General features: G+C 34.7%; 1 protein-coding gene and 1 long non-coding RNA gene across 5 annotated transcripts in view; one reads left to right on the forward strand and one right to left on the reverse strand.

The window, feature by feature from the left end:
• LOC150099820 (uncharacterized) overlaps positions 1 to 12,725 on the reverse strand; it is a 607,255-nt gene extending 594,530 nt beyond the window's left edge. For all 4 annotated transcript variants that reach the window (XR_016549418.1, XR_016549421.1, XR_016549420.1 and 1 more), the window contains exon 1: positions 12,610 to 12,725. This is a non-coding gene — a long non-coding RNA (uncharacterized LOC150099820). The remainder of the gene's footprint in view (positions 1 to 12,609) is intronic.
• The window catches only part of LOC150099822 (insulin-like peptide receptor), a 538,418-nt gene that overhangs the window by 1,257 nt on the left and 515,210 nt on the right, over positions 1 to 21,951 (forward strand). The gene's annotated exons all lie outside the window — the stretch shown is intronic.

Consider the following 21,951-nt stretch of genomic DNA (forward strand, 5'->3'; position numbering starts at 1 on the left):
TTTTGTCATTCCAAGATTCGATTTATTGTTTAACCATGGCTGCGCAATTTGTCTTTCGGTTTCATTTTGGTACTAAGCGGTCGTATTTCCCCATTTAATTTACCAAATTAGACATGAAGTAGAGTAAAATAGACTAGTCAGTGGGTTGCACCACTGATTCTCCATTTCACCAAGGGATTCACTTCGTCATTCGCTAATCATTTATTATTACTATTACATGACAGCTCCTTGGACTCATCGTGAGAAGCTACTCTTACCATCTGCATTTTTGAATGTGTTTTCTGGTTGGTTTGCTTGTTTTGCGGGAGGAAAGATTTAGGGTCAGAGAGACAATCCTCCCTTCTACCGCCGTAGGCGACCTACTAAAAAATCCCATACAAAGATTCCATGCGTCATGATGAGAGTGAACCCTCCGTCTTTTCCAATCGAACGCGTATGTTCGGTCGTTGGAGGCCATATGAATGGCGGGAATGGCGTCCCCCCCCCCCCACCTTAGTAGCGCAGGAGCCAGCAACTGGGACGAGGACAATACTACGCTATTTGTGCAACTGGAGACGGACGGCAATTTTTTTTTTTTTAATTTTTCATTACAGAATGCACTCAGTATTACAATTTCCGCGATAGACTTCATCTAAATTTTTACCATTCACTCTAGTTGTTTACTCATATGAAAATCATTTTTCTGAACACGCACATAATCTACGACTCTTCCATAAATTACGTAACTCTCAAATGAGGATCTGATTGGAACTAAAATAGTGTGTACACCGAAAAGAGCAAAATTGGAATAAAAGATTGATAAAACAACCAAAAGATATATTTACAGTGAACCGCAAATAAATGTTTGTGTACAGGATATTTCACTTCACCGTCTTGCATTTTTCTTTGAAAATCAATTCCGAAAACTGAGTCCACATGATGCTGCAAAATGCAGCACTATTGATTTTTATGACTCGAGGAAAACAAAATGTAAAATGGTACCACTTGGATGAACTTCCACGTTACTAAATCCACTGAATAATTCAATATTGTCAAAAACCAATATTTCTATTTATTAAATAAAATATTTAATTTTATTTAATATTTTATTTAATATTTATTTCCTCGCAGGCGAAGTGATCGGAAAATACATATACAAAGAAAAAAAATAGCATTAATAGTTTATTTATAGTATAAAATAAGCGTTTCATATCTTTTCGTTTCTTGAAGGTACAAAAACGCAAATACTTTACAGTTACAACAGAATAAATTATGTTTAATAATTTATTCTGTTATAATAAATAATAACCGAATGTTTACAGTTACTTGTTTCTTACAAAGGAAGGATCCAAAAAGTCATTTTTTGTGAAATCACAGGAAAAAAATGTTTAAAATATGTTTTAACTTACGAGTTCGGTGTTCTTGATTCAAGAATACAACTAACGTACGGTACACGCAGCTGGTGTTGACAACAGGCAACTAACGCAACCTGTGAAAACGTAATACACCTTGTGCGTTGCATGTACCGTATTTCTTTATGTGCGGGTAACAGGTTCAAGAACCAACAAACTAAAAAAGGTTAAAATTTCTGAAAAAATAGGTTACGCAATTAAATATTACTGTCTTTATTTTGATTTTTCTTGAACTATTAAAGAGATTGATATTATAGAATACCTCCATGGAGTCAGAACTCATTGCAGGAGGCCCTCGTACATCATTTCAAACACAGTTTGGAATTCATGTAATAGAAGTTGCCATCATTACAATATAGCGACGCTTGTTAAGGGGAGACTTATCAGTAGTTGTCTGGCATACTCCCCTTCCCGGATGCCTTCGGATTATTTGATAGTCTTGGGCTATCAGTGACGGCTAAGGGTGGAGTTGACTGGCCTAAAACGGCCTCGCCTACTCCCGTTGGGGAATAAAAGGCGTTAGCGGATTTTATTTACAATTATCCTTCAAATATTATGAGATAAATATTTATTATGTGTATGAGTGCAATATTTGTGTGTGTAGCTTAGATTTTCAAAACTGAAATAACAAAAATAAATTTTTATTTGACAGTCTTACAAATGCTGCTTTTATTTTCGGTGATTCAGTTTTGCAAACTTACCTTCTTCGCAAAAATTAGATTTGGCATTTCACTTATAAATGTTTAAAATGAGTATGTAATTAATTAATATGAGAATAATTTTCGATTGTAACGAGAGAAGTGTTTTATTTTTGCTGCAGTTCGTTTGGTTGTTTTCCTCAGAATGCGTCTGTCAGTGTGATGTATCCGCTGTTTATTTATTTTCATAATAGCAGTCCACGTTTTCTTCATTACACATTATTACGTCAGTCCTACTATTCTGAGTCAGCCACATCGTATTGGCAAGTCGGTGCCTATCACTGGTGACCACTAACGTGACGGTTGGCGAAAGTTTCATTCCCTTTGCGATGTGGCTGTACAAAATTATACGCTTGTACAGCGTATAATTTGGAATCACGCAGCTGCCGTTCAGTTTTAATTGAACTTAAATCACTTATGAATATAATCAATAAGGATTCCAACCTACTAATAGGTAGAAAACTCAACCTACAGGCAGATCCTTCAGAATTGTTCCCAAGTAGTTGAATATGCTTAATTCATTTTATTCTTTACATTTTCTCATGTTCCGTTCCAGGATGAGATTCCTTTTACCGGAAAAATGTTCCAACAAGCATTTAACATTCTTTTAAAGTTGATTTCGCTTGATATTATTCACCGAAGTCAAGACATGCCCCCTCCCTTACCAAAATCAGTGATTGATTCCTGGATATTGGGGAGAAACACGCGTATGTGTTATAAACAAACACAGGTCGTCATTTTACTCTTCGGTAAACTAGGCAAAGTAATAGGAGAACCTGTAGGAACTTGTAGTTGAACACCAGTGGTATATATAATTTATATTCTGATAGAATTGCAGCAAATTATTTATTACACATATTAAACGGAGCTATAAATGAGCCAAAATGGTGTTATCTGTAATATGGTAACACACAGTGCATCTGAAAAGTTGTTTTAATGCTACTGGAATATATGTTATTATCATGGTTTATTTCGTATCATCGGAGTCACTCGATTTTTTTTTTTTTTTTACTCTCTCTCTCTCTCTCTCTGTGTGTGTGTGTGTGTGTAGCAAGGTAAATAAGTATTATATTTCAAGACTTTTTCGTAACTCCTCCTCTTTCATGTTATGATACACAAAGAAGATTCACCTGAATCTTATAGCTACAAGTCCGCTATTTGTATCTTAGACTGCTCGTAGGATAGTGAAGTAAGCTGCAAAAACACATTTAATAAATAATATGTTTTCGGGTACTTTATTTGTTCATGCCACACAGTTTCCTATAATTCTATTTTGATACATACTGTGACAGGACTCTATTATTCATATCAGAAAAACACGACTATAGCATTACAAAGACCGCTTTTTCACGGCATGGTGATATCAACAAGGCGTCATGTGATCTCTCTCGCTTGCATACGGTTGACACAGGCGGTACCACAAGCAAGTGGTTGAAAGCAATTTCGTATTTAACCAAGTAAGCTGCATCGGAGCTAAAAACAAAAGAAAACAGCCAAACAGTAATTCACATGCAACCGGTCTCAACAGCAGAGAGCAGCCGCCTTGAGCAGCTTAACTCGTGAAATAGTTGGACACGTGCATATTTATTTAATTATGTTTATGCAAGAAAGAGAAAACACTTTAATATTTGACTGTTTTAGATGTGATTTTAACAAAAAAACAAACCATCTTTTCAGCCAATGAAAATTTACTACTGAGGAAACCGAGGTTTACAGGATTATTTTGAACTATGAAGGAAGGTTTATGAGGCTTACTTATTAGGCCTGTTAACTGCGGGATGAAAAACCTGTTTCCGGAAGGGAAGTCCGGCGATCATCGTATCAGACCGGCTAAGTTACCTATAAGGGTTCATCGTGTCAGTGGAGGGGGCAAAATAGCGAATACTGTTGAGTGATATGGCACGGCTGTTGTTGTGTATTGAATATTCTTGATAGATAAAGAACCTTCCCGATGTTTTTCTTTACGTGATCTTATTACAATGTTTCTTATGCGTCGAACTGAATCGGTGAAGACCTTTCACTAGTAGAATACGAAACCTGTCCTTCAAGGAAAACACGTGAGGCACGTGCTCAAGGTTAAGGTGTCTTAGAAGAAAAATATTTTATAGTGATTTAAAAAAAAAAAAAAAGGAATTTAATTGATGTTTCCGGTAGTAATTTCGAAGAATTATGAAGGGTCAACTTGGAGGATGTGGACAAAAAGATGTCGGTCATGACAGAAAAATTTAGGATTATTTAATCGTGTTTTTCGAAAAACGGTCAACATTTAAAAAAAAAAAAAAAAAAGTCAAAAGAAATCTATGGACACTCTATAGAAATATTATGGCAGCAATTGTAATCTGAAAGTACGAAATTGACAGCACATAATTGCATTACATTCGGGATTTAAAAAAAAATTAATTAAAAAAAATAAATAAAATAAAATAAAATAAAATCAGCGTGTATTTTATATTTGGAATTCTGAAGTAAAATCAATGAACACCTTGTGTGAGGACGAAAACATTCTTGCAATATCCGTGATTTTTATTATTATTATTATTTATTTTATTTTATTTTTTTATTTTGTGTGTGTGTGTGTGTGTGTGTGTGTGTGTGTGTATTCCGTTTATTTCTTGTTTTTAACAGTTTATGTTGTCCTTGTTTACATAAGAAAACTGCAAATTTACGGATTAACAGCCTTAAAACTGAGCTACTGCATCAGGAGTTCACAACATTTTATTCTCGTTATGAAATGACCATTTTATAGCAGGTCAACTGCTTATTCTGGTTATTTTGGTATATCCTACCAGTACAGGCATTTTCTACATATAAATACACACACCAAGGATTTAGACTGTACAATTGGTGAGTGATAAAGGTGTAGAGGCGCGAGATCGATATCTTTGAACTGGAATTTAAAAGGACTTTTTTTTTTTGTGGGGCCAAAACTAAAATATGAGTCTAGGAGGGGGAAAAGTGAAAGAGGGAATGACTTATTAAGTAGCTTAAAACAAGAACATTTCAAAACTCAGGGACCCACTTGAGTTCGACATGGGTTAACGTATTGTTAAGTGTACTCATTTTTACACGTTAGATTTGCTGCCTGAAGCTAGTTCGGTTTTTGACATCATCACACTCAAGTTATCGAGAAAAATAATATTTGGCGTGCACTCATCAGTGTGTGCTTTTATATTTTTATATTTTCTTTTGAACTTGCGTTGTTCTTTATTTAAAAAAAAAAAAAAAAAAAGCAATGTCTATTCCCAAAGTTAAAGCTAATTTGTAATGCCATGAGGGTTTTCTTATATAAAAACGGTGACGCAATAAAAAAGAAAATGAATTTCTAAAGATTGCTTCCTTCACGTGTTTACAATCCGTTTCTTTAACTTCAAGTAAGAGCAATTCTGACTTCTTTTTTTTTTAAAACTCGAGGTGACTTTTTGTTGCTTTAAGGATATAATGTCCACAGTGACATGATTAACGAACTGTTACTGTGAAGAATTGAAATATTATAAATGACTTTTCTAGCAATTTATTCTGTTTACTGAACTAACACTTCTTCGCAATATTATAATGTGTGAGTAACTGACTAAATATTTGCCTGTGCGAGAAATACGACATGTTCTATTTGTACATGTTCTCCGTATCTCTGCAATTGAGTTTACATGGGAGAAAGGACATAAATTGAGTTGAATATATATTTAAAATTTAAAGCAAGAACAAACACCATTTATGTTTAAGGGAGATGGTAAATCCCGTATTATTCTACAGCCGGGTACGAAACTCGGATCGAAATCCATCGAAATCCTAGAGTTTCATGCCGAAAAAACTATCGGCGAGCCCAAGTGTAAGTAATCACTTGGTTAGTACAACACCAGGGCAACTCGGAGCAAACACCATTTATATTAAGTACTGTATGCTATAATTTTTTAGATTTAATGTTTAACTGTAGCGTTTGTAGGATTTTTTAAGCACGTAACGTTCGCGAAAAATAATACGAGCGGAAAGAAATTAACAAATATTTTGCAATTAAGCAGTTTGGCTGCTAAAATTTTGTCCACGGAGTCGCTGTTAATATCAGAACTTCGATGATAAGTATACGCTTTCAAAAACAAATGTTATCTTCTACTTAGAGATGCACATTTTTAGCCTGGTGAAGACTCAAAGGCAGTATGACCTCGGTAGGTAGCGAATCTTACTGGGAACGAACAGTACTTTGTGCCAGCCAGTCACCAGTAATTATATACGGGCATAAAACATATTTGTTTTTGATTAAATAAAAGCACGTGGTGCATCGCGAGTCTTTAGAGTCGTTAGAAGCCAAGCAGGAAAAACACGTTGCTTTATGTACTGATAGAATACTGTAATATGTAGAAGAGCGAAGGCTGATTTAGGGTCCTTACAACAAATCCAATTGAGGACCACCTGCACTGCGGAACCTACCGGCATTGTACACTGCTATGCAGAAATAATGTAGCACAGAAATAAAAACCAAAGGATAAAAAAGCACTGCTGCAGTAATAGAAGTAGCATGCTTGTTAGTTGTGACAGCCCAACAACGTTTTTCTTATGTGAATCCACATACGAAAGGCTATAAACTTACAGCACTTTGTTAGCATCACGCGTGCGATGCGATAAGGATATCAGATAATCCAGAAAAAACATTGCTCTAGAAGTATTAACTTTTTTATGCTACTAATACCGTGGCATATTGGTTGGGAAGCCACTGCTATTCTCTGTGCAACCACGTTGGCAATTTTGCCACTACAAATGACTTCATTAAAACCAAAATTGAAATGATTAAGCACCATACAAGAAAAATATGACCGACACTGTTCTAATATTTCGTATATTAGCGGAACCATTTGAATTTAATGGAGAATATTCAGCCTCTCCCTGAAAATAATCCGATCTTTATTTATTACTAAGAAAATGTTATTTTGTTCATAATACTTATTTTTTAAAACAGTTTTTTTGGCAACAATAAGATACATGCGTAAAAAAGATTTTGGCATCTTTATCAACTTTTGAACAGTTAATAAGTTCAGTCATATTAATACGCAATGATTGTCACAATCATCGCGTATCATCACATTGCGATTTATTATCACAATAAATTGACGATGAAGCGGTGACAATCAGATTGTCAATAAATTGGCTTCTCGCCAATGTATTCCACCTCATCAGAATCCTGTTCGATAAAACTATTTCCTGAAATCCTACCCGATGTTATACTACTTGATTTTGAGAAGTGGTCCATTATTTCATTGAATTTATTCACAAAATGTTTCTTTATTACAGTGTCATGAAAATGTCTTTCCAGTAATTGTAACTCACCTTTAACCTTATAAGTCACCCCATCAGTGCTCTAATCTCACTTCCAACAAATTAGCCTCTCCCCCCCCCCCCCCTAATTTAGGCTTCTTATTGAGTGTGCGCGGAAGTGTGATTGCTTTAAATCTTCGCACAACGACTGTATCACTTCTTTCTCTTGAAAATCAAAACTTCTTAGATCACTGATAAATTCTATTGGCATGTTTTTCCAGATTCTTTCCGTATGTAACACATTTAAGATCTTAGTGCTATGTTACATCGAAAACTATATTAAGTTTAATATTTCTCAACAAAAATATTATATTTGGAGTTACTCAAACTTAATTAGCCCAAGGAATCTCGCAGGAATCACACGACATCTACACCCACTATTATAATAATACAATAAAAATAATTAAAAAAAATGGAGGGATTCGAACCACGTGAATTGCCTGTCATTATATAATCCATTGAAATTTTGATGATATAAGGTCTTGGACTTATTTTGGAAATAATCTCCCAATTTCTTGAACGTCAATAGTTGACAGCAAAGATCTTCAAGAGTATTTCAATATTAAATTAAATCCAACGAAGTATTAAAACAATATTCGTTCGCTACAACACAAAAAATCTATTTGGAGTATTACATGTTGACAAAAATACAAAACGGAATGTATTTGAAATGTTTCTGAAATATAATTTCTCCGAGATTTTCTATTCGAAGAGGAATGAATTGTGAATGAGTTCTTGAATTTACCTTGAATTGAATTTACTCAGCATCTTTTCGTAGCGAAGTATAAGATTCGTGGCGAAAGACGCCCTAAATTTGGTAAGTATGATTAGCAAGTGAACCAGCCGACGCTATGAAGGGAGATTAGTCATGTTTTAAAAACACGAAAGCCAACATATATATCTGGCGGCCGTTCTATTATTGTGGTTAATGATACTCGGTGACGTATACGCCCAACAAAACCAGTCGTTATTGAGGTGGTCTCCAATTGTTTTTATTTTATTTTTTTTAGAGAAGTCCTTCCCTTTCCATTTATAAAGGCTTCAGTTGGATACAAAAAGCGAGATGCTGAATAAAGACATTTGTGTTTAATAAATCCGTTTGTACCAGTGGTTATTATTTAGAATATTACAATAATAGTCATTCTAAGATTTTAATATAAGAAAATGTTACCGTAGAAATGAAAGCGAATGAAACGCAGACAACATTAACCTAATTCTTACTCTTGTGCTTGCATAGTACTCCAGTAATTGGGTCACTGTTTTTATGCAGTTTGGCAGAGTTCATAAAGTTTTTTTTTTTTTTTTTTTTTTTTTTTTTCAAATTACAGCATCCAAATTAGTACCTTTCGTTGCAGACTTCAAAAATGAAATCCAGCAACTGCATAAAAAAAAAAAAAAAAGGAAATTTGTTTTTGCTAATTGTGCAGTGTTGCTAATAGATGTTTTCAATGTGAGAAGAACCTCTTTTCAAACTAATAAGTATGGAAATGTTTGGAGACAATCATAAAAGGTGCGTTTCATAATTGCATTCCTGTATAGTGACGTCATTGTTACAGCAAACGAACTTAGCGCAGTTGGCATATCTACTTATAGCAGACGACTTATTTACTAATATAATTTTGTATATTTTAGACTAAAGTTTACTCTTACTCTCGAAACAGTCGGATTGACACCAAAACTGATGATTTAAGTAATATAGTCGAGATCTCAAATAATAATAAACTCGACTAGCTTACAGAAGGAAGAAACAAATTTAATGGATGTCGACGCATTTTGGGACATATACCTAAAAGCGAACTCAGTGGCATTCCATCTTTCAATGCAGTCTCCTCAATGTTGTCACATGAAACAAACGAGAAAAAATTCCAGTATTTTTCATTATTAGATATTGTCCGTATTTTTTTAACATTTTATTATTACCCGTTTATTTGGGTGGATAGCCTCCCCCCCCCCCCAAAAAAAAAAAATCTTGCAAGGCTGTACGCTAATCTATCTTATTACACGAGAAGACTTGGAGAAACTGCATTTATGATTCACAGGAAAAAAAAAAAAGAAAGTCCCACTTTAATATTTTCATTCCCAATCTGACCCAAAGTATCTCCGACTGTGTCACTCGTGTAACCCCTCACCAACATAAATGAAAAAGAACTCTGGACAAAGAAACAAACTTCACGTTATTTGTGTTACTTTCTGCGTAATCATGTAAGTAAAAGTTCGGGATCAATGTAATTAAAACAACGTATCTTTTATAGAATAATGACCATATTAAATCACAAATGCGTTGCATAAATAATCGATATTCTAGTAGCATTTATTTCAGACATGGGATTACCTCTGTTCTATTATTCATTTCAGTGTTGGTATTGTCAGCACGTTCAGCGTGTGGGTAATATGTGATCTAACAGCAGTCCATTGAATGTCATCCACCCTTATTCGTGATTACGGGTTGTTTACCGAGTTGAAGCGTTTCTTAGAATTCTGACCCAAGTCACATCTTCTAAGAGAGACTATGCGGTGCTACTTTGGGGGGTGTCTGATTCTCACTTGATCACAGTCGGCAGTCTCGAGCTTTCCGGATGGTGGTATTGCGAACTGCTTCATCATCGAGATGTACGTACTCGACTTCAAAGGTGGGTGATACCTACTCAATCCCAGTACCAGTGAAGTTTTCTGTGGTTTGTTCTTTACAGAGTTAAGATTAGCACATGCATTGTGTAAAATGCACGTGCGGATATACGGAACATCACACACTACTAATGAAATATAGAATGCAGGCATTGGGCCTTATTTTTAACATTTTGCTTCACACCACTACTCAGGACAATTTCTTTTGTCCTGAGTAGTGGTATGGTATCCTTTCTGAGTAGGAGTGATGGTGTCTTTCACAGTACCATCCTTCAATTTCTGCATTAGGAAAAAATAGTCATGTAGCATTTTTCAGCTTCCGTAGCAAACTACATTTTCCAAGCGTCCTTAGACTGTTGAAAAAAAGAAATGAAGGATTCAGATATTAATAAAGATGCGGGGAACTTTTATAAGAGTTTTGTAGTTGATGGCGATTTAGCAGTTTTGTACAAGTTGCAAAGGTTCAGGAATTATTTTCTCTATCTTCTCCGCAAAATAGATAAATAGTTCGGAGGACATTCGACTAACAAGCATGTATATTAACAAAAGAGGTATTACAAGACAAATTTCGTATTTTTGGTCTTCTTGAATGTATGGAAAAATATAAAAATGTGCCAACGATGATACGTTTACGAACTTTAACTATAAATCAGAAAATAAAACTTAGTATGGAATGATCGAAAATGATAGATCCCCAAGGCATATCCGTGTGGGGAGTGAAGAATGAGACTGGAGATAAACATTGAAAGTCTCTAATATCCCAAAGGAGTACTTTTGCATCACAACTCCGCCAAATAGTACAAGATGGGGATTGAAGGTTCGAATGACAACATAAATAGAATTTACGAAGATCATAAACTCCGGAGAGTAAAAAAATTGCAAAAACTTGGTAGACCACAGAAATGACTGATGCCATTGAAAGAATATTTAGGTACGAATAGCTGTTAATTCTCTGGGCAAAAATCATGTTTTTTTTTTTGTGTGTGTGTGTGTGTGTGTAATGTCACTTTTTTTCTCTACTTGCCCATTCCACAAGGTACGATATAGTGTCTTGTCTGCGTTACAAAGTTAAAAAAAAAAAAGCCATTTTGTTCTTTAGTTAAGCTGATGCCTGCCGAATTCTATGGTTTATTTTATTTTTCTGTGACAGCAGAAACTAGTTTTAGGGCTTTCATCCACCCACAGATGAGAGTTCATCACTCTGACCACGATTTTTTTTACAATTTTTTTAGTTTGTCTTTGAACAACCCCGCACCTGAGGTTTTATGAGAATATTCGGTGTGTAATAGGCTTCTAAATTTGAATTTTAAGAAACAATTTCTTTAAAATCTTCGGAAACAAGTAACAACTTAGGACATCATGAAGTTGAAATATGAATCATGTGAATAACTTTTAGTAGGAAGCTGTTAATTGCTGTACTCACACACACAGCAGCATAAATGATAATCGCATCGTAAAGATCTATTATTTCAGGACAGCAAAGAAGTACAGAATTGGCTTTCATCTCTATATGGCAATCGCAATTTTCAATATAAGTAAGCTTTATAAAGGAAGGAATTTCTTTTCCTGACTACCCGATATCCTATTAAGAGCTACAAATGTCCATTTTGTTCTTTCATGATCAGCAGAAAATGGACACACGTGGAACATTTCGTTTTTGCGACTTGAAACTGTCACACTGCCAAAGGCGAGATGAACGATGTCAGATCTTTCTTAGCCAATAGCAAAGTACGCTTTTATTAAGTGAACATTACAGATATTGAGAGAGGAATTTTGCTGATATAAGCTGAACATTGTATATAGAGATGTGTCACCTGATATGTGACTGTCCAGGATATCGTGATACAAAAGAATAAATGAAAGAAGTGCGTAAAAGTAGTTGAACGTATTAATATAGAGAATACCGAAGTGAAGTGTTCTATTCAGTTAATAACTTTCTTGAAAGAAAGAATTGCCCTTGATGTTTAATTTCGCATCGATGAGTACAAACATTCCTACAGATTTAAGTGTTTGAGGATACACGTTTCGGTTCGAGGCTATGGTATTTATACAAAGGGCTTTTCTATAATACGTTTGCTAACAATTGCTAACTGTAAATATTACCGATAAAAACAAAGCTTGTAATCTGACTAAAAAATAAATATGTATCGAATACTAGGTTTTATAGAGCACAAAAAATCTTTGTCCTTTCTCAATAAAAAACAACTTTTGAATTTATTACGTAAACACGAAGGTGTTGAGTTCTCAGTATTACAACTTCATTGAAAAAAGTGAGCAAAAACAGAATCCGCTCTAAATGTCAACATGTAGTTAAGTGCATTTTAAATTTAAAAAGAAAGATAGCTTTATTTGTATGTTGTTTGGTCTGTTGTGCAAGTGAAGGAGGAAAAAACCTTTTTCATAATTATACTTTTCTCGACATACACATTAGCTAAGTGCTATAAATGAATAGGAAAAAAAAAGCAGATTAAATTGTAAAATATATACGTAAACAGGATGTTTATATATTTGAAATTAAGAGACAAACAGGTTACCGCTTATCAAAAAAAAAAATGTCATGTTGCAAGACTATGGTTTTAAGACAGACTTACCAAGAATCTTAGCGAATCTAAACAAACGCTATTTATCGAGTTGTGAATATTCAGGCACTCCAAAGTGGTCTATCGCAGAACAGATAAATATTTACAGCTCAGATATTTTCGTATCCTTGAATGCTCAACCACAAAAGCAGCGACGCGATTTGAACAACAACTTGTTATTAAGTGTGGGAGGGGGGAAGTGACAGTTCGTACAATAACAGAAACTAGAACTTGCATATCCACGCATAGTTTATATACATAACTATACTTAACGAATAATCATTATTTTAATTATAAACACTAAAATAAACCGATTATATAAACAGAATATACTTTTCGAATGATGTGCGCGTGTATACTAATTGTATGAATTAAAAAAAAAAAAAAGAATAGGTGAAGCCTGGAAAATGTAATGAGAGAGAGTAAATAAAGCCACATAACCGTACTAAGCCCAATAAAGTAAATTTCGTTTTTTACCACGACTTATTCCTATTTAAAAACGGAAATTTTAATGATTTTGGTGTGCGCAGGAAAATGGCGCATTGCAGGCGAATTCGTACAAACTAATTTAGCATAAGGAAAGGCAAAACTGAAAATGGACACGAATAACCAGATTGCTATTAAATATTGAATAATATCGATTAACGTTATTCTTTTATTTAATTGTAACGCCATTCTTAAAAGGGAGGAGGATATTTTCGATTTGTTTATCCCAACAGCTATTGACGTCGGTGTTGTGGCGAGCAACACACGCTATCAACTCTCCAGGGAAGAACTGAGTTTGGAAATAACACGCGGATTGCGTGTGTTCACCGACTCGTTTTTCTCGGTTTTGAGGGAAAATAAAACTAAAGCGATTCCACCTTTTGTCTAGCAGATAGTTGCGTCATTAACACAGTAGCAGTCATTCTACGTAATTGTGACGGAACCCGTATTATAGACGCCTTCGCTTTGTACAGATAGACAGATCCCATTGCAACATAGGTGTTTGTAATAACTCTTTATAACTTTATTTCTTTTCATTATCTAAGAAAGTCGTAAAATTTTAGTACATTAATATCGTGGGTGTTAGTAATTGGGGAACTTTTTCCGTAGTCCAAACATGTTTACATCTTCAGCCCGCTTCCACCTCTGCAGTAAGCAGGGTTTTACACGGGCGGTAAAATGCATAGATCACTTAGACACGTATTGACATCTATGCACGTGAGTTTCGAATCCATTGAATAGAATGGAGACGATATCTACTCGGTCATTAAAGGGTTAAAAAAAATCAAATCACTGTAACATCCCTATCGTTATTTTGTTTACTGGAAGTCGGAAGTGGCCTACATTAATATCTACGTGGGTAAATTTGAGGGAAGTATTCCCAGTTTATGTACACCTTGGATGACCTTTGGCAATTAATTTGTTACTGTTCTCATTTGATGCCACCTCCCTCCAAGCCAAATTTATAAAAGCGAGGAAGCAACATAATAACAGACCTCTTAAACCGTCCTTCGAATTGTGAATAACCCGAACATCTCTGCGGACGTATGCATCAGTTAAAATGCGACCACCTTGGAGAAGACTCATCTGACAACCCCATGTAAAAGTGCATTGTTCTGATGAATGCAAGCCATATTCAGAATTTCCTTTAGATGTTTGAGATCTTTCGAGGTCAGGTCACCTAACGTCTATATAAATGACGCTTGCTTATTAACTTAATGCACATGGGGTAAAGTTCATGATTGGCAATATTATGTAGAATAAAATTACTCGTAAGTTTCGTTTATCTTAGATCAAGGTTCCCGAACTATAAGTAGTCTTCTTAAGGAGAAGCACTTAATGCATAGGGATTAAGAACTTTTTAATTACTTTAAAAATAATTTGAATAATTGCTGAAATCCAGAGACAATAACAGGGTAAGATGCGTCATCACACGTGATCTATCTTACCCTCCTTCCATACAGTGGCGTAGCTAGGGGAGACGGAGGGGGCGGTCCGCGTTTGAGAAATCTTGCTATACTGTCTATAGAACAGCAACTGAGTGATGAAATGACTTCGACGATTTTGCTAACAGAAAAGCAAGAAAAATAACATTTTAGAATGTTTTAATTAAAGTTTTACTTCAAAAGTAAACAGGGTTTTAATTTATTTCCTTATTCGTCGTTTTGACTTTTTGTAGTATTTTTGATGTGTATTGAGAGGGGCGGCAAACTCAGGAATCGCCCCTGGCGGCAAAACCTCTAGCTACACCACTGCTTCCATGCACACCTCTCAGACGGCACTTGCGTTATCAATTATGCCTCAGTTTCTTGTACAGATGATAAGGAAAATAATTGAGGCCATTTCAGTATTTGCATCTCTGCCTTCCCAAACATTTATGTTATTAAAATTTCAGCTTCTATTTTCTTTTTATTTTGAGATGTGTCTGATAAGCGCTGTTATACGCATTTTTTTTTTTTTTTTTTTTTGCCATTTATCATCTTAATGTAAGTGCGTATTTCTGGAAATGTTTTAGTTCATCACTTCACTCACCTTAGAGGATAAAGTACACATCAGTATTTGTGTGTGCGTTATTTTTAATGGTGAACATCAGTAATAAGTTTTTGATGAATGAAAAAAAAAAATCCAAAACGCCAGATTAAACAGCGCAGTAAACAAATCACAACCAAGATAATAATGAATCATATTTATATTTCACTAGTTTTGATCGACGATGTAGAACGACCTCAACGGTTGACATGTTCTAAATACTAGCAGATGACATCTAACAAGCAAAAAACGACTTTTGTACATAAACTGCTTTCAAGTTGAATGCATACTGTATCTTCGAGTGCGTATTCATCCTACCACAATTTCAATGGCGCTTTTTAAAACTCAATTTCTTATTAGATCTCGAATTATAAAATATATTTAATTAAATAACATTAAAACTGTATATTACGAATATTAATTTACTCATTAATTTAAATGAAAAAAAAAACGAACAAATGTTTGCAGCATATTGAGATTCACGTTGAGATCTTTTTCAAGGCAAAACTATTCAAGATTAAGCAACTAGTTGAAATGCGACATGAAATGAATGCTGCTAATTTCCTTACAGTACGATAAACATTTCTTTGAATCAAAAAATCTTTTCCAGACTTGAATGCCGAAATAAACTGCGCACTCATCCCGAAGGAGGAACTTAGTGATACACAAGACTGCCTTTCAAACAGCCTCCGCGGCATCTAGTGTAATCAGAGTTCATTAATGCGAAAAGATAAAGAATTCTTATAAATACGTTCATTATCTTTATTTTTCTCAATGATGAACGGGCAGTGTCTGATTCCCTGCGTTTATTTTTCGCTGATCTCGGAACAGGATGTCCACATAATACGAATGTAATCATGGACGCTTATAATGCTACCAAATTAACATTTGAGTGTTTTTTGTTTTTTTTTTCGCATATTCATTTTTCACAAAGAAGCAGATATGCAAATGTAATAAATACCCCGTAAAATTTGCACTTTTCTATCATCACAATTGCTTCGTTCTTGCAACAAATCCAAACGCTGGGAGTGCCTTTCTTCTCTCGTATATCTTCAGTCATATCATGCTTCATTTTTTTTTTTTAAATAAAGCAAATGGCATTTTTAATAATGACTAATGGAATAATGACAAATAAAGACAAATGGCATAATCTGCAAGAAACGTTCGACAGTCGTGTACTATGTTTAGAGCGGACACTTAAATATCAGTCGTGTACTATGTTTAGTACACGACTGATATTTAAGTGTCCCATTTTATCGAAATTGCATTTTCTATTAAATTATGCCATTTTTTTTTATTAAAAAAATCCTCCAAAATAACTAACAGAATCCAGATCGCAGACATTACGATCTGGATTCTGTAAGTTTTATACTGGTTGATGATGGAACCTTGACATTTTTGTTTTCATTTCATTAGTAGAAAATATTGATTGCGCTACCGCTCATGACGTTTTTAGTTCTCTTTTATATAAACAAACCTTGTGGCCTGTTTTAAATAATTTTCCCCCCTATGAATTTTAGGAAATCTCTATATGTGAGCTGATTGCCAGAAGCACTACAAATCACCTAGTTACAATGAGTCATGACATCGCCATAGCAACCATTTGATGGTGGCTAAATGCAACTTACATGTAATATAAGCCAATAACAATTTCCAGCATCGGAGCTTATTCAAACAGCACAAAGAGAAAACCAATTCATGTCTCCCAGAGAGAGAGAGAGAGAGGTTTTCAAATATGCTGTAAATAACTGCAAAACATGGTAATTAAATGGGGGCGAATAGGTGATATTTAAGTGTGTGTATATATATATATATATATATATATATATATATTAAATAACATATTAACATAACTATAAAAGCGAGTCCGATAACGAAAAAATGAGTGAAAAAATGACAAAACATGCTTTAAAAATTGAAACAAATTTGCTTGATGGTTTATTTTAAATTTCTGTCATTCTAGTTAATTAGCCTGCTTTTATTTCCCTCTTATTTGTTTCACAGCCAAGTAGGTTAATGACTAGAATGGAAGCACCTTGTTGACGATATGATGCAGCAGAGAGCATGCTGATTTAATGTACGCGTTAAGCCTAAATCCACTTTAACAATTAGGTACAAACGTCAGAGATCTGTGATGCTTGTGCCATACTGTCTAATCCTTTTTAGATTATTTTTATGGCATCCCGTTTAGGAAAAATTATTCTGGATAAAAAAAAAAAAAAAAAAATTAAGTTCTGCAACCAAACATGACTTTTAATTTTTTTACCGCCTTGTTTATTGGAGGCATGGCAGTGATATCACATCAGACGATGAAAATCATTATCAACTACTTATTTATTGATCTGTTTTCCTGTTACAGCCTCAAGGGCACACCAAATAACCTTCCCATTGCGATTCAACCGAGTACAATAGCGGAAATTGCTCTTCTATTTATAACAAATATGAGTAATATATAAGTACATTATGAGTACATCAATTAAATGAAGATCCAAATGATTTATTTTGTTTAGTAAGCGTCTACTATGGGAAATAACTTGTACAGAATTAGCTATATGACCTCGAAAGCAGTAAACAGACAATAATTCGTAACCAGTATGTAAAGTACCATGACTCTGCAGTGTGATAGCATTTAAAACAATAATAGCAGTTAAAGATATTATCACGTTTTTCCATTTTTTTTTAAATTTTTATTTTCATTAACAGAATTAGGTGATATCGGAGTGTTGAGAATATAATTAAATTAATTTTTTTTCCTTATATGTCGAAGGTTTTGATTACCGAAGTGATGTTTGTGAAAACTACGCAATCTCATGTTTTCGTAAACCTTTCTCTGATGACCCCAACAGTTATTTTTAAATCTGTGCTGATAAACGGCGTTGCATCATTCTGTGACAGCAGCCAATATTCCCACTACGATGTTCGTGTGGGTTGTCATAATACATTTCCAAAATCGTATTTTGGGGGTTGTTTTAGCGTTAAGCAATAAAGAATTTGCAATGTATTGTTGTGTTGCCGATGGTTATTTTACGTCCAATTGCTTCGAATACAATACTTACATACAAACATTACATAATTTTAAAATGGAATGGATATTTATGTTAGCTTTTAATCCGGTGCAATCAAGCAAATCTTGTACAGTATCGGCAACATCAAAATACAAACAGAATCCTCAAGAGAAAAATGCCCTTGACGGTCTCATACAGCCATTAACAAGCGAAGTATTGTAGTCAAGTGAATAGAACATCCATTCACATTAAAAGTATTGTACGTAAGTATATATAAAGTACAAAGGCCTATTTGTATTGAATCAGTGCGAATTCTTCATCTCTGCAACCTACAAAATCGAACAGGAACTCCAAACTTGAAAACGGTGCTCTAAATGAAACTTAGCTGCTGTTTTATACAGGGGAATAGTTATTATGTTTACTAGCAAAGCTATTGAAAATTAATGGAGTTCCATTTTAGATTCTGACTGCCTTATCACATTGTTTAGAACATTTCATATCATTACTACTCCTAAGTCCTTATCATCTGCCGTTGCTTTCAAGTGTACTCTTATCCAAACAGTCGCCAAAATTTTTGCTACTCTGATAAAGGATTTCATACTTAAACTGTGATATCGCAGACTGCCATTTCTCTGATTAGTGAAATATTTCTTTAAGGCTACCTTAAGCAAAAGCTCTTAAACACCAACGGGCTTCAACACTATGACCTGCGGAAGCCAGCTTGTTACAGGAAACAAAAGAAAAATCTAAAAGAGAAATGCTGTTGTTTCCCCCCCCCCCCATCCAGCAGTAAGTCATTCGGTCTCAGTAGTGGTTTTGGGGTTAATTTTTGTTTCAGTACACAGCAGGATTTCGACAAGCGAAATCCTTCTCTTGTGGTGCGAAAGTAGAAATAACGAATACTGGCCTTTTGGCCGAGGGGTTAACTCCAACCAACAGGCTGCTGGTGGTCCGAATCCCGCTATGGGCATAGATGTTTATTACTGTTCTTTACATGGGAGATGAATATCATTGCCCCATCTATTGGAAGACTTAAGTGGTATGAAAAATTCAATGAAAGTCCAACATCTTTATAATCATCATAGATAAGTGGGTTGGGTCCCGAAGTCTATATTTGTGCCAAGTTGCTTTCTTTCTTTATACAAAAAAAAAAAAAAAAAAAAGAACAGTTTCTTTCAACGACGAGAAGGTCACCTACAAACAGTATACATCACAAAATGCCAATATAAAGAAAATCGAAGTTTTTACGAACTTTAAGCAAAGGAAAATCACACTACCTCTAACATGAGATCAGATAACTTGAAAGTTGCCTGTTCACTGCAAAGGGAATAGAAACTCACTTCATTCAAGTTGAAGAACGTGGTCGCTACACAACTGAGTCACAATTCAGTAGCCAATGCGAATTTGTAAAAATGCTGTAATTGAATTATCAAAACAGTATGGCGGAACTGGATTAAAAAGGATGTATGGATACAGAAAAAGAAGCGGTTAAGGCCCTTCCTTTAGTGGTAGAAGATACTGGGACCTGAAGACGTTTCTGGCAATACTCGGAAATGGATCTACTGTCGTACAGAGAAATTAGTGAGCACCGACCTAGAAAATTAAAGAAAGAACCATCTTTCTTTCCATTGTCAGTAACACATGGCTCACTCGCACCTGTTTATTGGATAATGTCGTAATGTTAAAATGGAAATATCAAACAGCGTTTATACATATAACAGTATGGCACTTCTCTGATGTACTTTTCCATTCCTATTTTTCTTAGAAGTGTTTTTTTTTTTCTTCTTTTTTATTTACAGCATCTGCAAACAGCGCGGAAATCTTTTATTACGCTCTGAAGTATCATAATAGGAGAACAGCTTTCGCCATTCATCTCATCTGATCCTATAAAAAGACATCCGATAGGCATTAACAGTGTTCTTTGACAGGAGCACCGAAGATAGCTTCCACACACGACACTTCCTCATTCATAAGAGGATGTAATCGGCTATTTAGAGCAAGGATCATCGAACACTCAAGTCGTGAATCATTATCAACTTGATCGTGATTGTTTTCCACTCCAGCCCGATTGGCTTGTATGGATAGTCAACCACCGAGTTACAGAACGATAAGTTTCTCATAAAAAAAAGAGGAATGGTTGTGTTTATTAAAAAAAAAAAAAAAGGTTTATTCACTAATAATATAAGTTTATCATAAAGTAATTTTAGTTCTTATAAAATGTATCACCAAATAAGTACACGATCCAAATCACGCCGTTCTTCTCCAGAGTCGATGCACATATTTTTGTTAAATTTAAAAAAAAAAAAAAAAAAAAAAAAAAAAAATCTTACAACTTCGGTTTCTTATAACTTTCTTCAACCCTTTGAGTGATTCATAAATAATTACTTCCGGATATCAAAAAACTTCCAAAGTAAGCTCTTAGCTTTGTAGTTTTGCGTTGAAGGTTCCGTCAGCTATGATTGCATGTTTACCATCTGCGTTTGTTTTCAGACCGGTTTGCCACCCCCTTTTTTAAACCCAGGAAAAAATAAGTTTTGAGGGGTGGCACGAGCCTAAACCGGTAACTCAGCTTTACTTGAAAAGACATTGAAAACTACTTCGGACCTTAAGGTTAATTAGTGTGTACACATGGCTACATCAGTCACGGAAGCGGCTCTTTAAGCCTAGTTCTGTGGCCGAAGTATTTTTGTTATGAGAATTATTAAGGTCAAATTTCGCCCTTCTGTAACTCTGGTTCTAAGCATTATAATATTGACCAGAATACCGCCTCCTGAAAGTGACACTTTAAGATCCAACTGAAGAAAGAACAATCAACAGAGAAAAACATCCAAGCGGTTTCATTTTCTGGTTTTTCTACCACTACAGCATACTCCGCTCCAAATCTCATTATTTTACTTCTTCGAAAAAGGTTGATGCTGTCTCACAGCAAACAAAAAATCTGCTCAGAGAAAGCAGGAGGCTGATTGCAATTAAGCAGCTGTGGTTTGGCTGAATTGCTTTGAATTCATCTTTGAAATTCGAGTCGCGTCTAACAGTAGCAATAACACTACCTCTGATTACAGAACTAGGCTTGCAATGACCTCAACAGAACCGAGTTGGATAATCCAAAATGTAGGTTAATTGCAAAACTAAAGTAAGACAATACAGATATGTACAAGCGAGTGGTGGACTATGAATTGCGTTATAAGCAGAATACACGCATATCAAAAAAAAAAAAAGATTATGAATGAAAGAAAATCTCTTAGAATTTTAAAAATTAAAATGACAAAGCTTATTGTTTGTCTAAGTCTGCAGCTAACAACAAAGCGGATAGGGTAGTTAATGATGAAGATAAAGGATTGCTTCGGGCCGACATAAATAATGTATTTCGTTGGTCAAGGAATGACAATTAACATTTAATTTTAAATATAAAACCCTTTACATAACCTGTTATTTGGGTAAGAATAAACAGTGAAAGATAGACAACGACCTACGAATAGTAGCGCAGTCCAATACGAAATTTTCTACGCAATGTAGTAATTTCAAAGAAGTCTGCTACTTGGCACAAAGATGCAATTATTCCTCTATACAAAACAATTGTCAGGTCTGACTTAGAATACTTTTGTAGGATGCAAACTTTAGAAAGAAAGGCGCATAAGGAGAGAATTTCATTGAAGTGTATAAAGCTGGTAAAAGAATGATATGTGAAACTGTATGGCATTTTTATAGAATCGACAACTATACTTTTAAACGAATAAAAGGATTCATAAAGGTTACACTTAATATAATATTACTTTAACGAAACTTCCAGAAAAATATTGTAGTAGTAGACTGTTATCACGTACATGTACTGCTA

This window comes from Typopeltis vanoorti, chromosome 14 (genome assembly GCF_054136105.1).
Source record: "Typopeltis vanoorti isolate ZY-2024b chromosome 14, IOZ_Tvanoo_1.0, whole genome shotgun sequence".
Classification (NCBI taxonomy): Eukaryota; Metazoa; Arthropoda; class Arachnida; order Uropygi; family Thelyphonidae; genus Typopeltis; species Typopeltis vanoorti.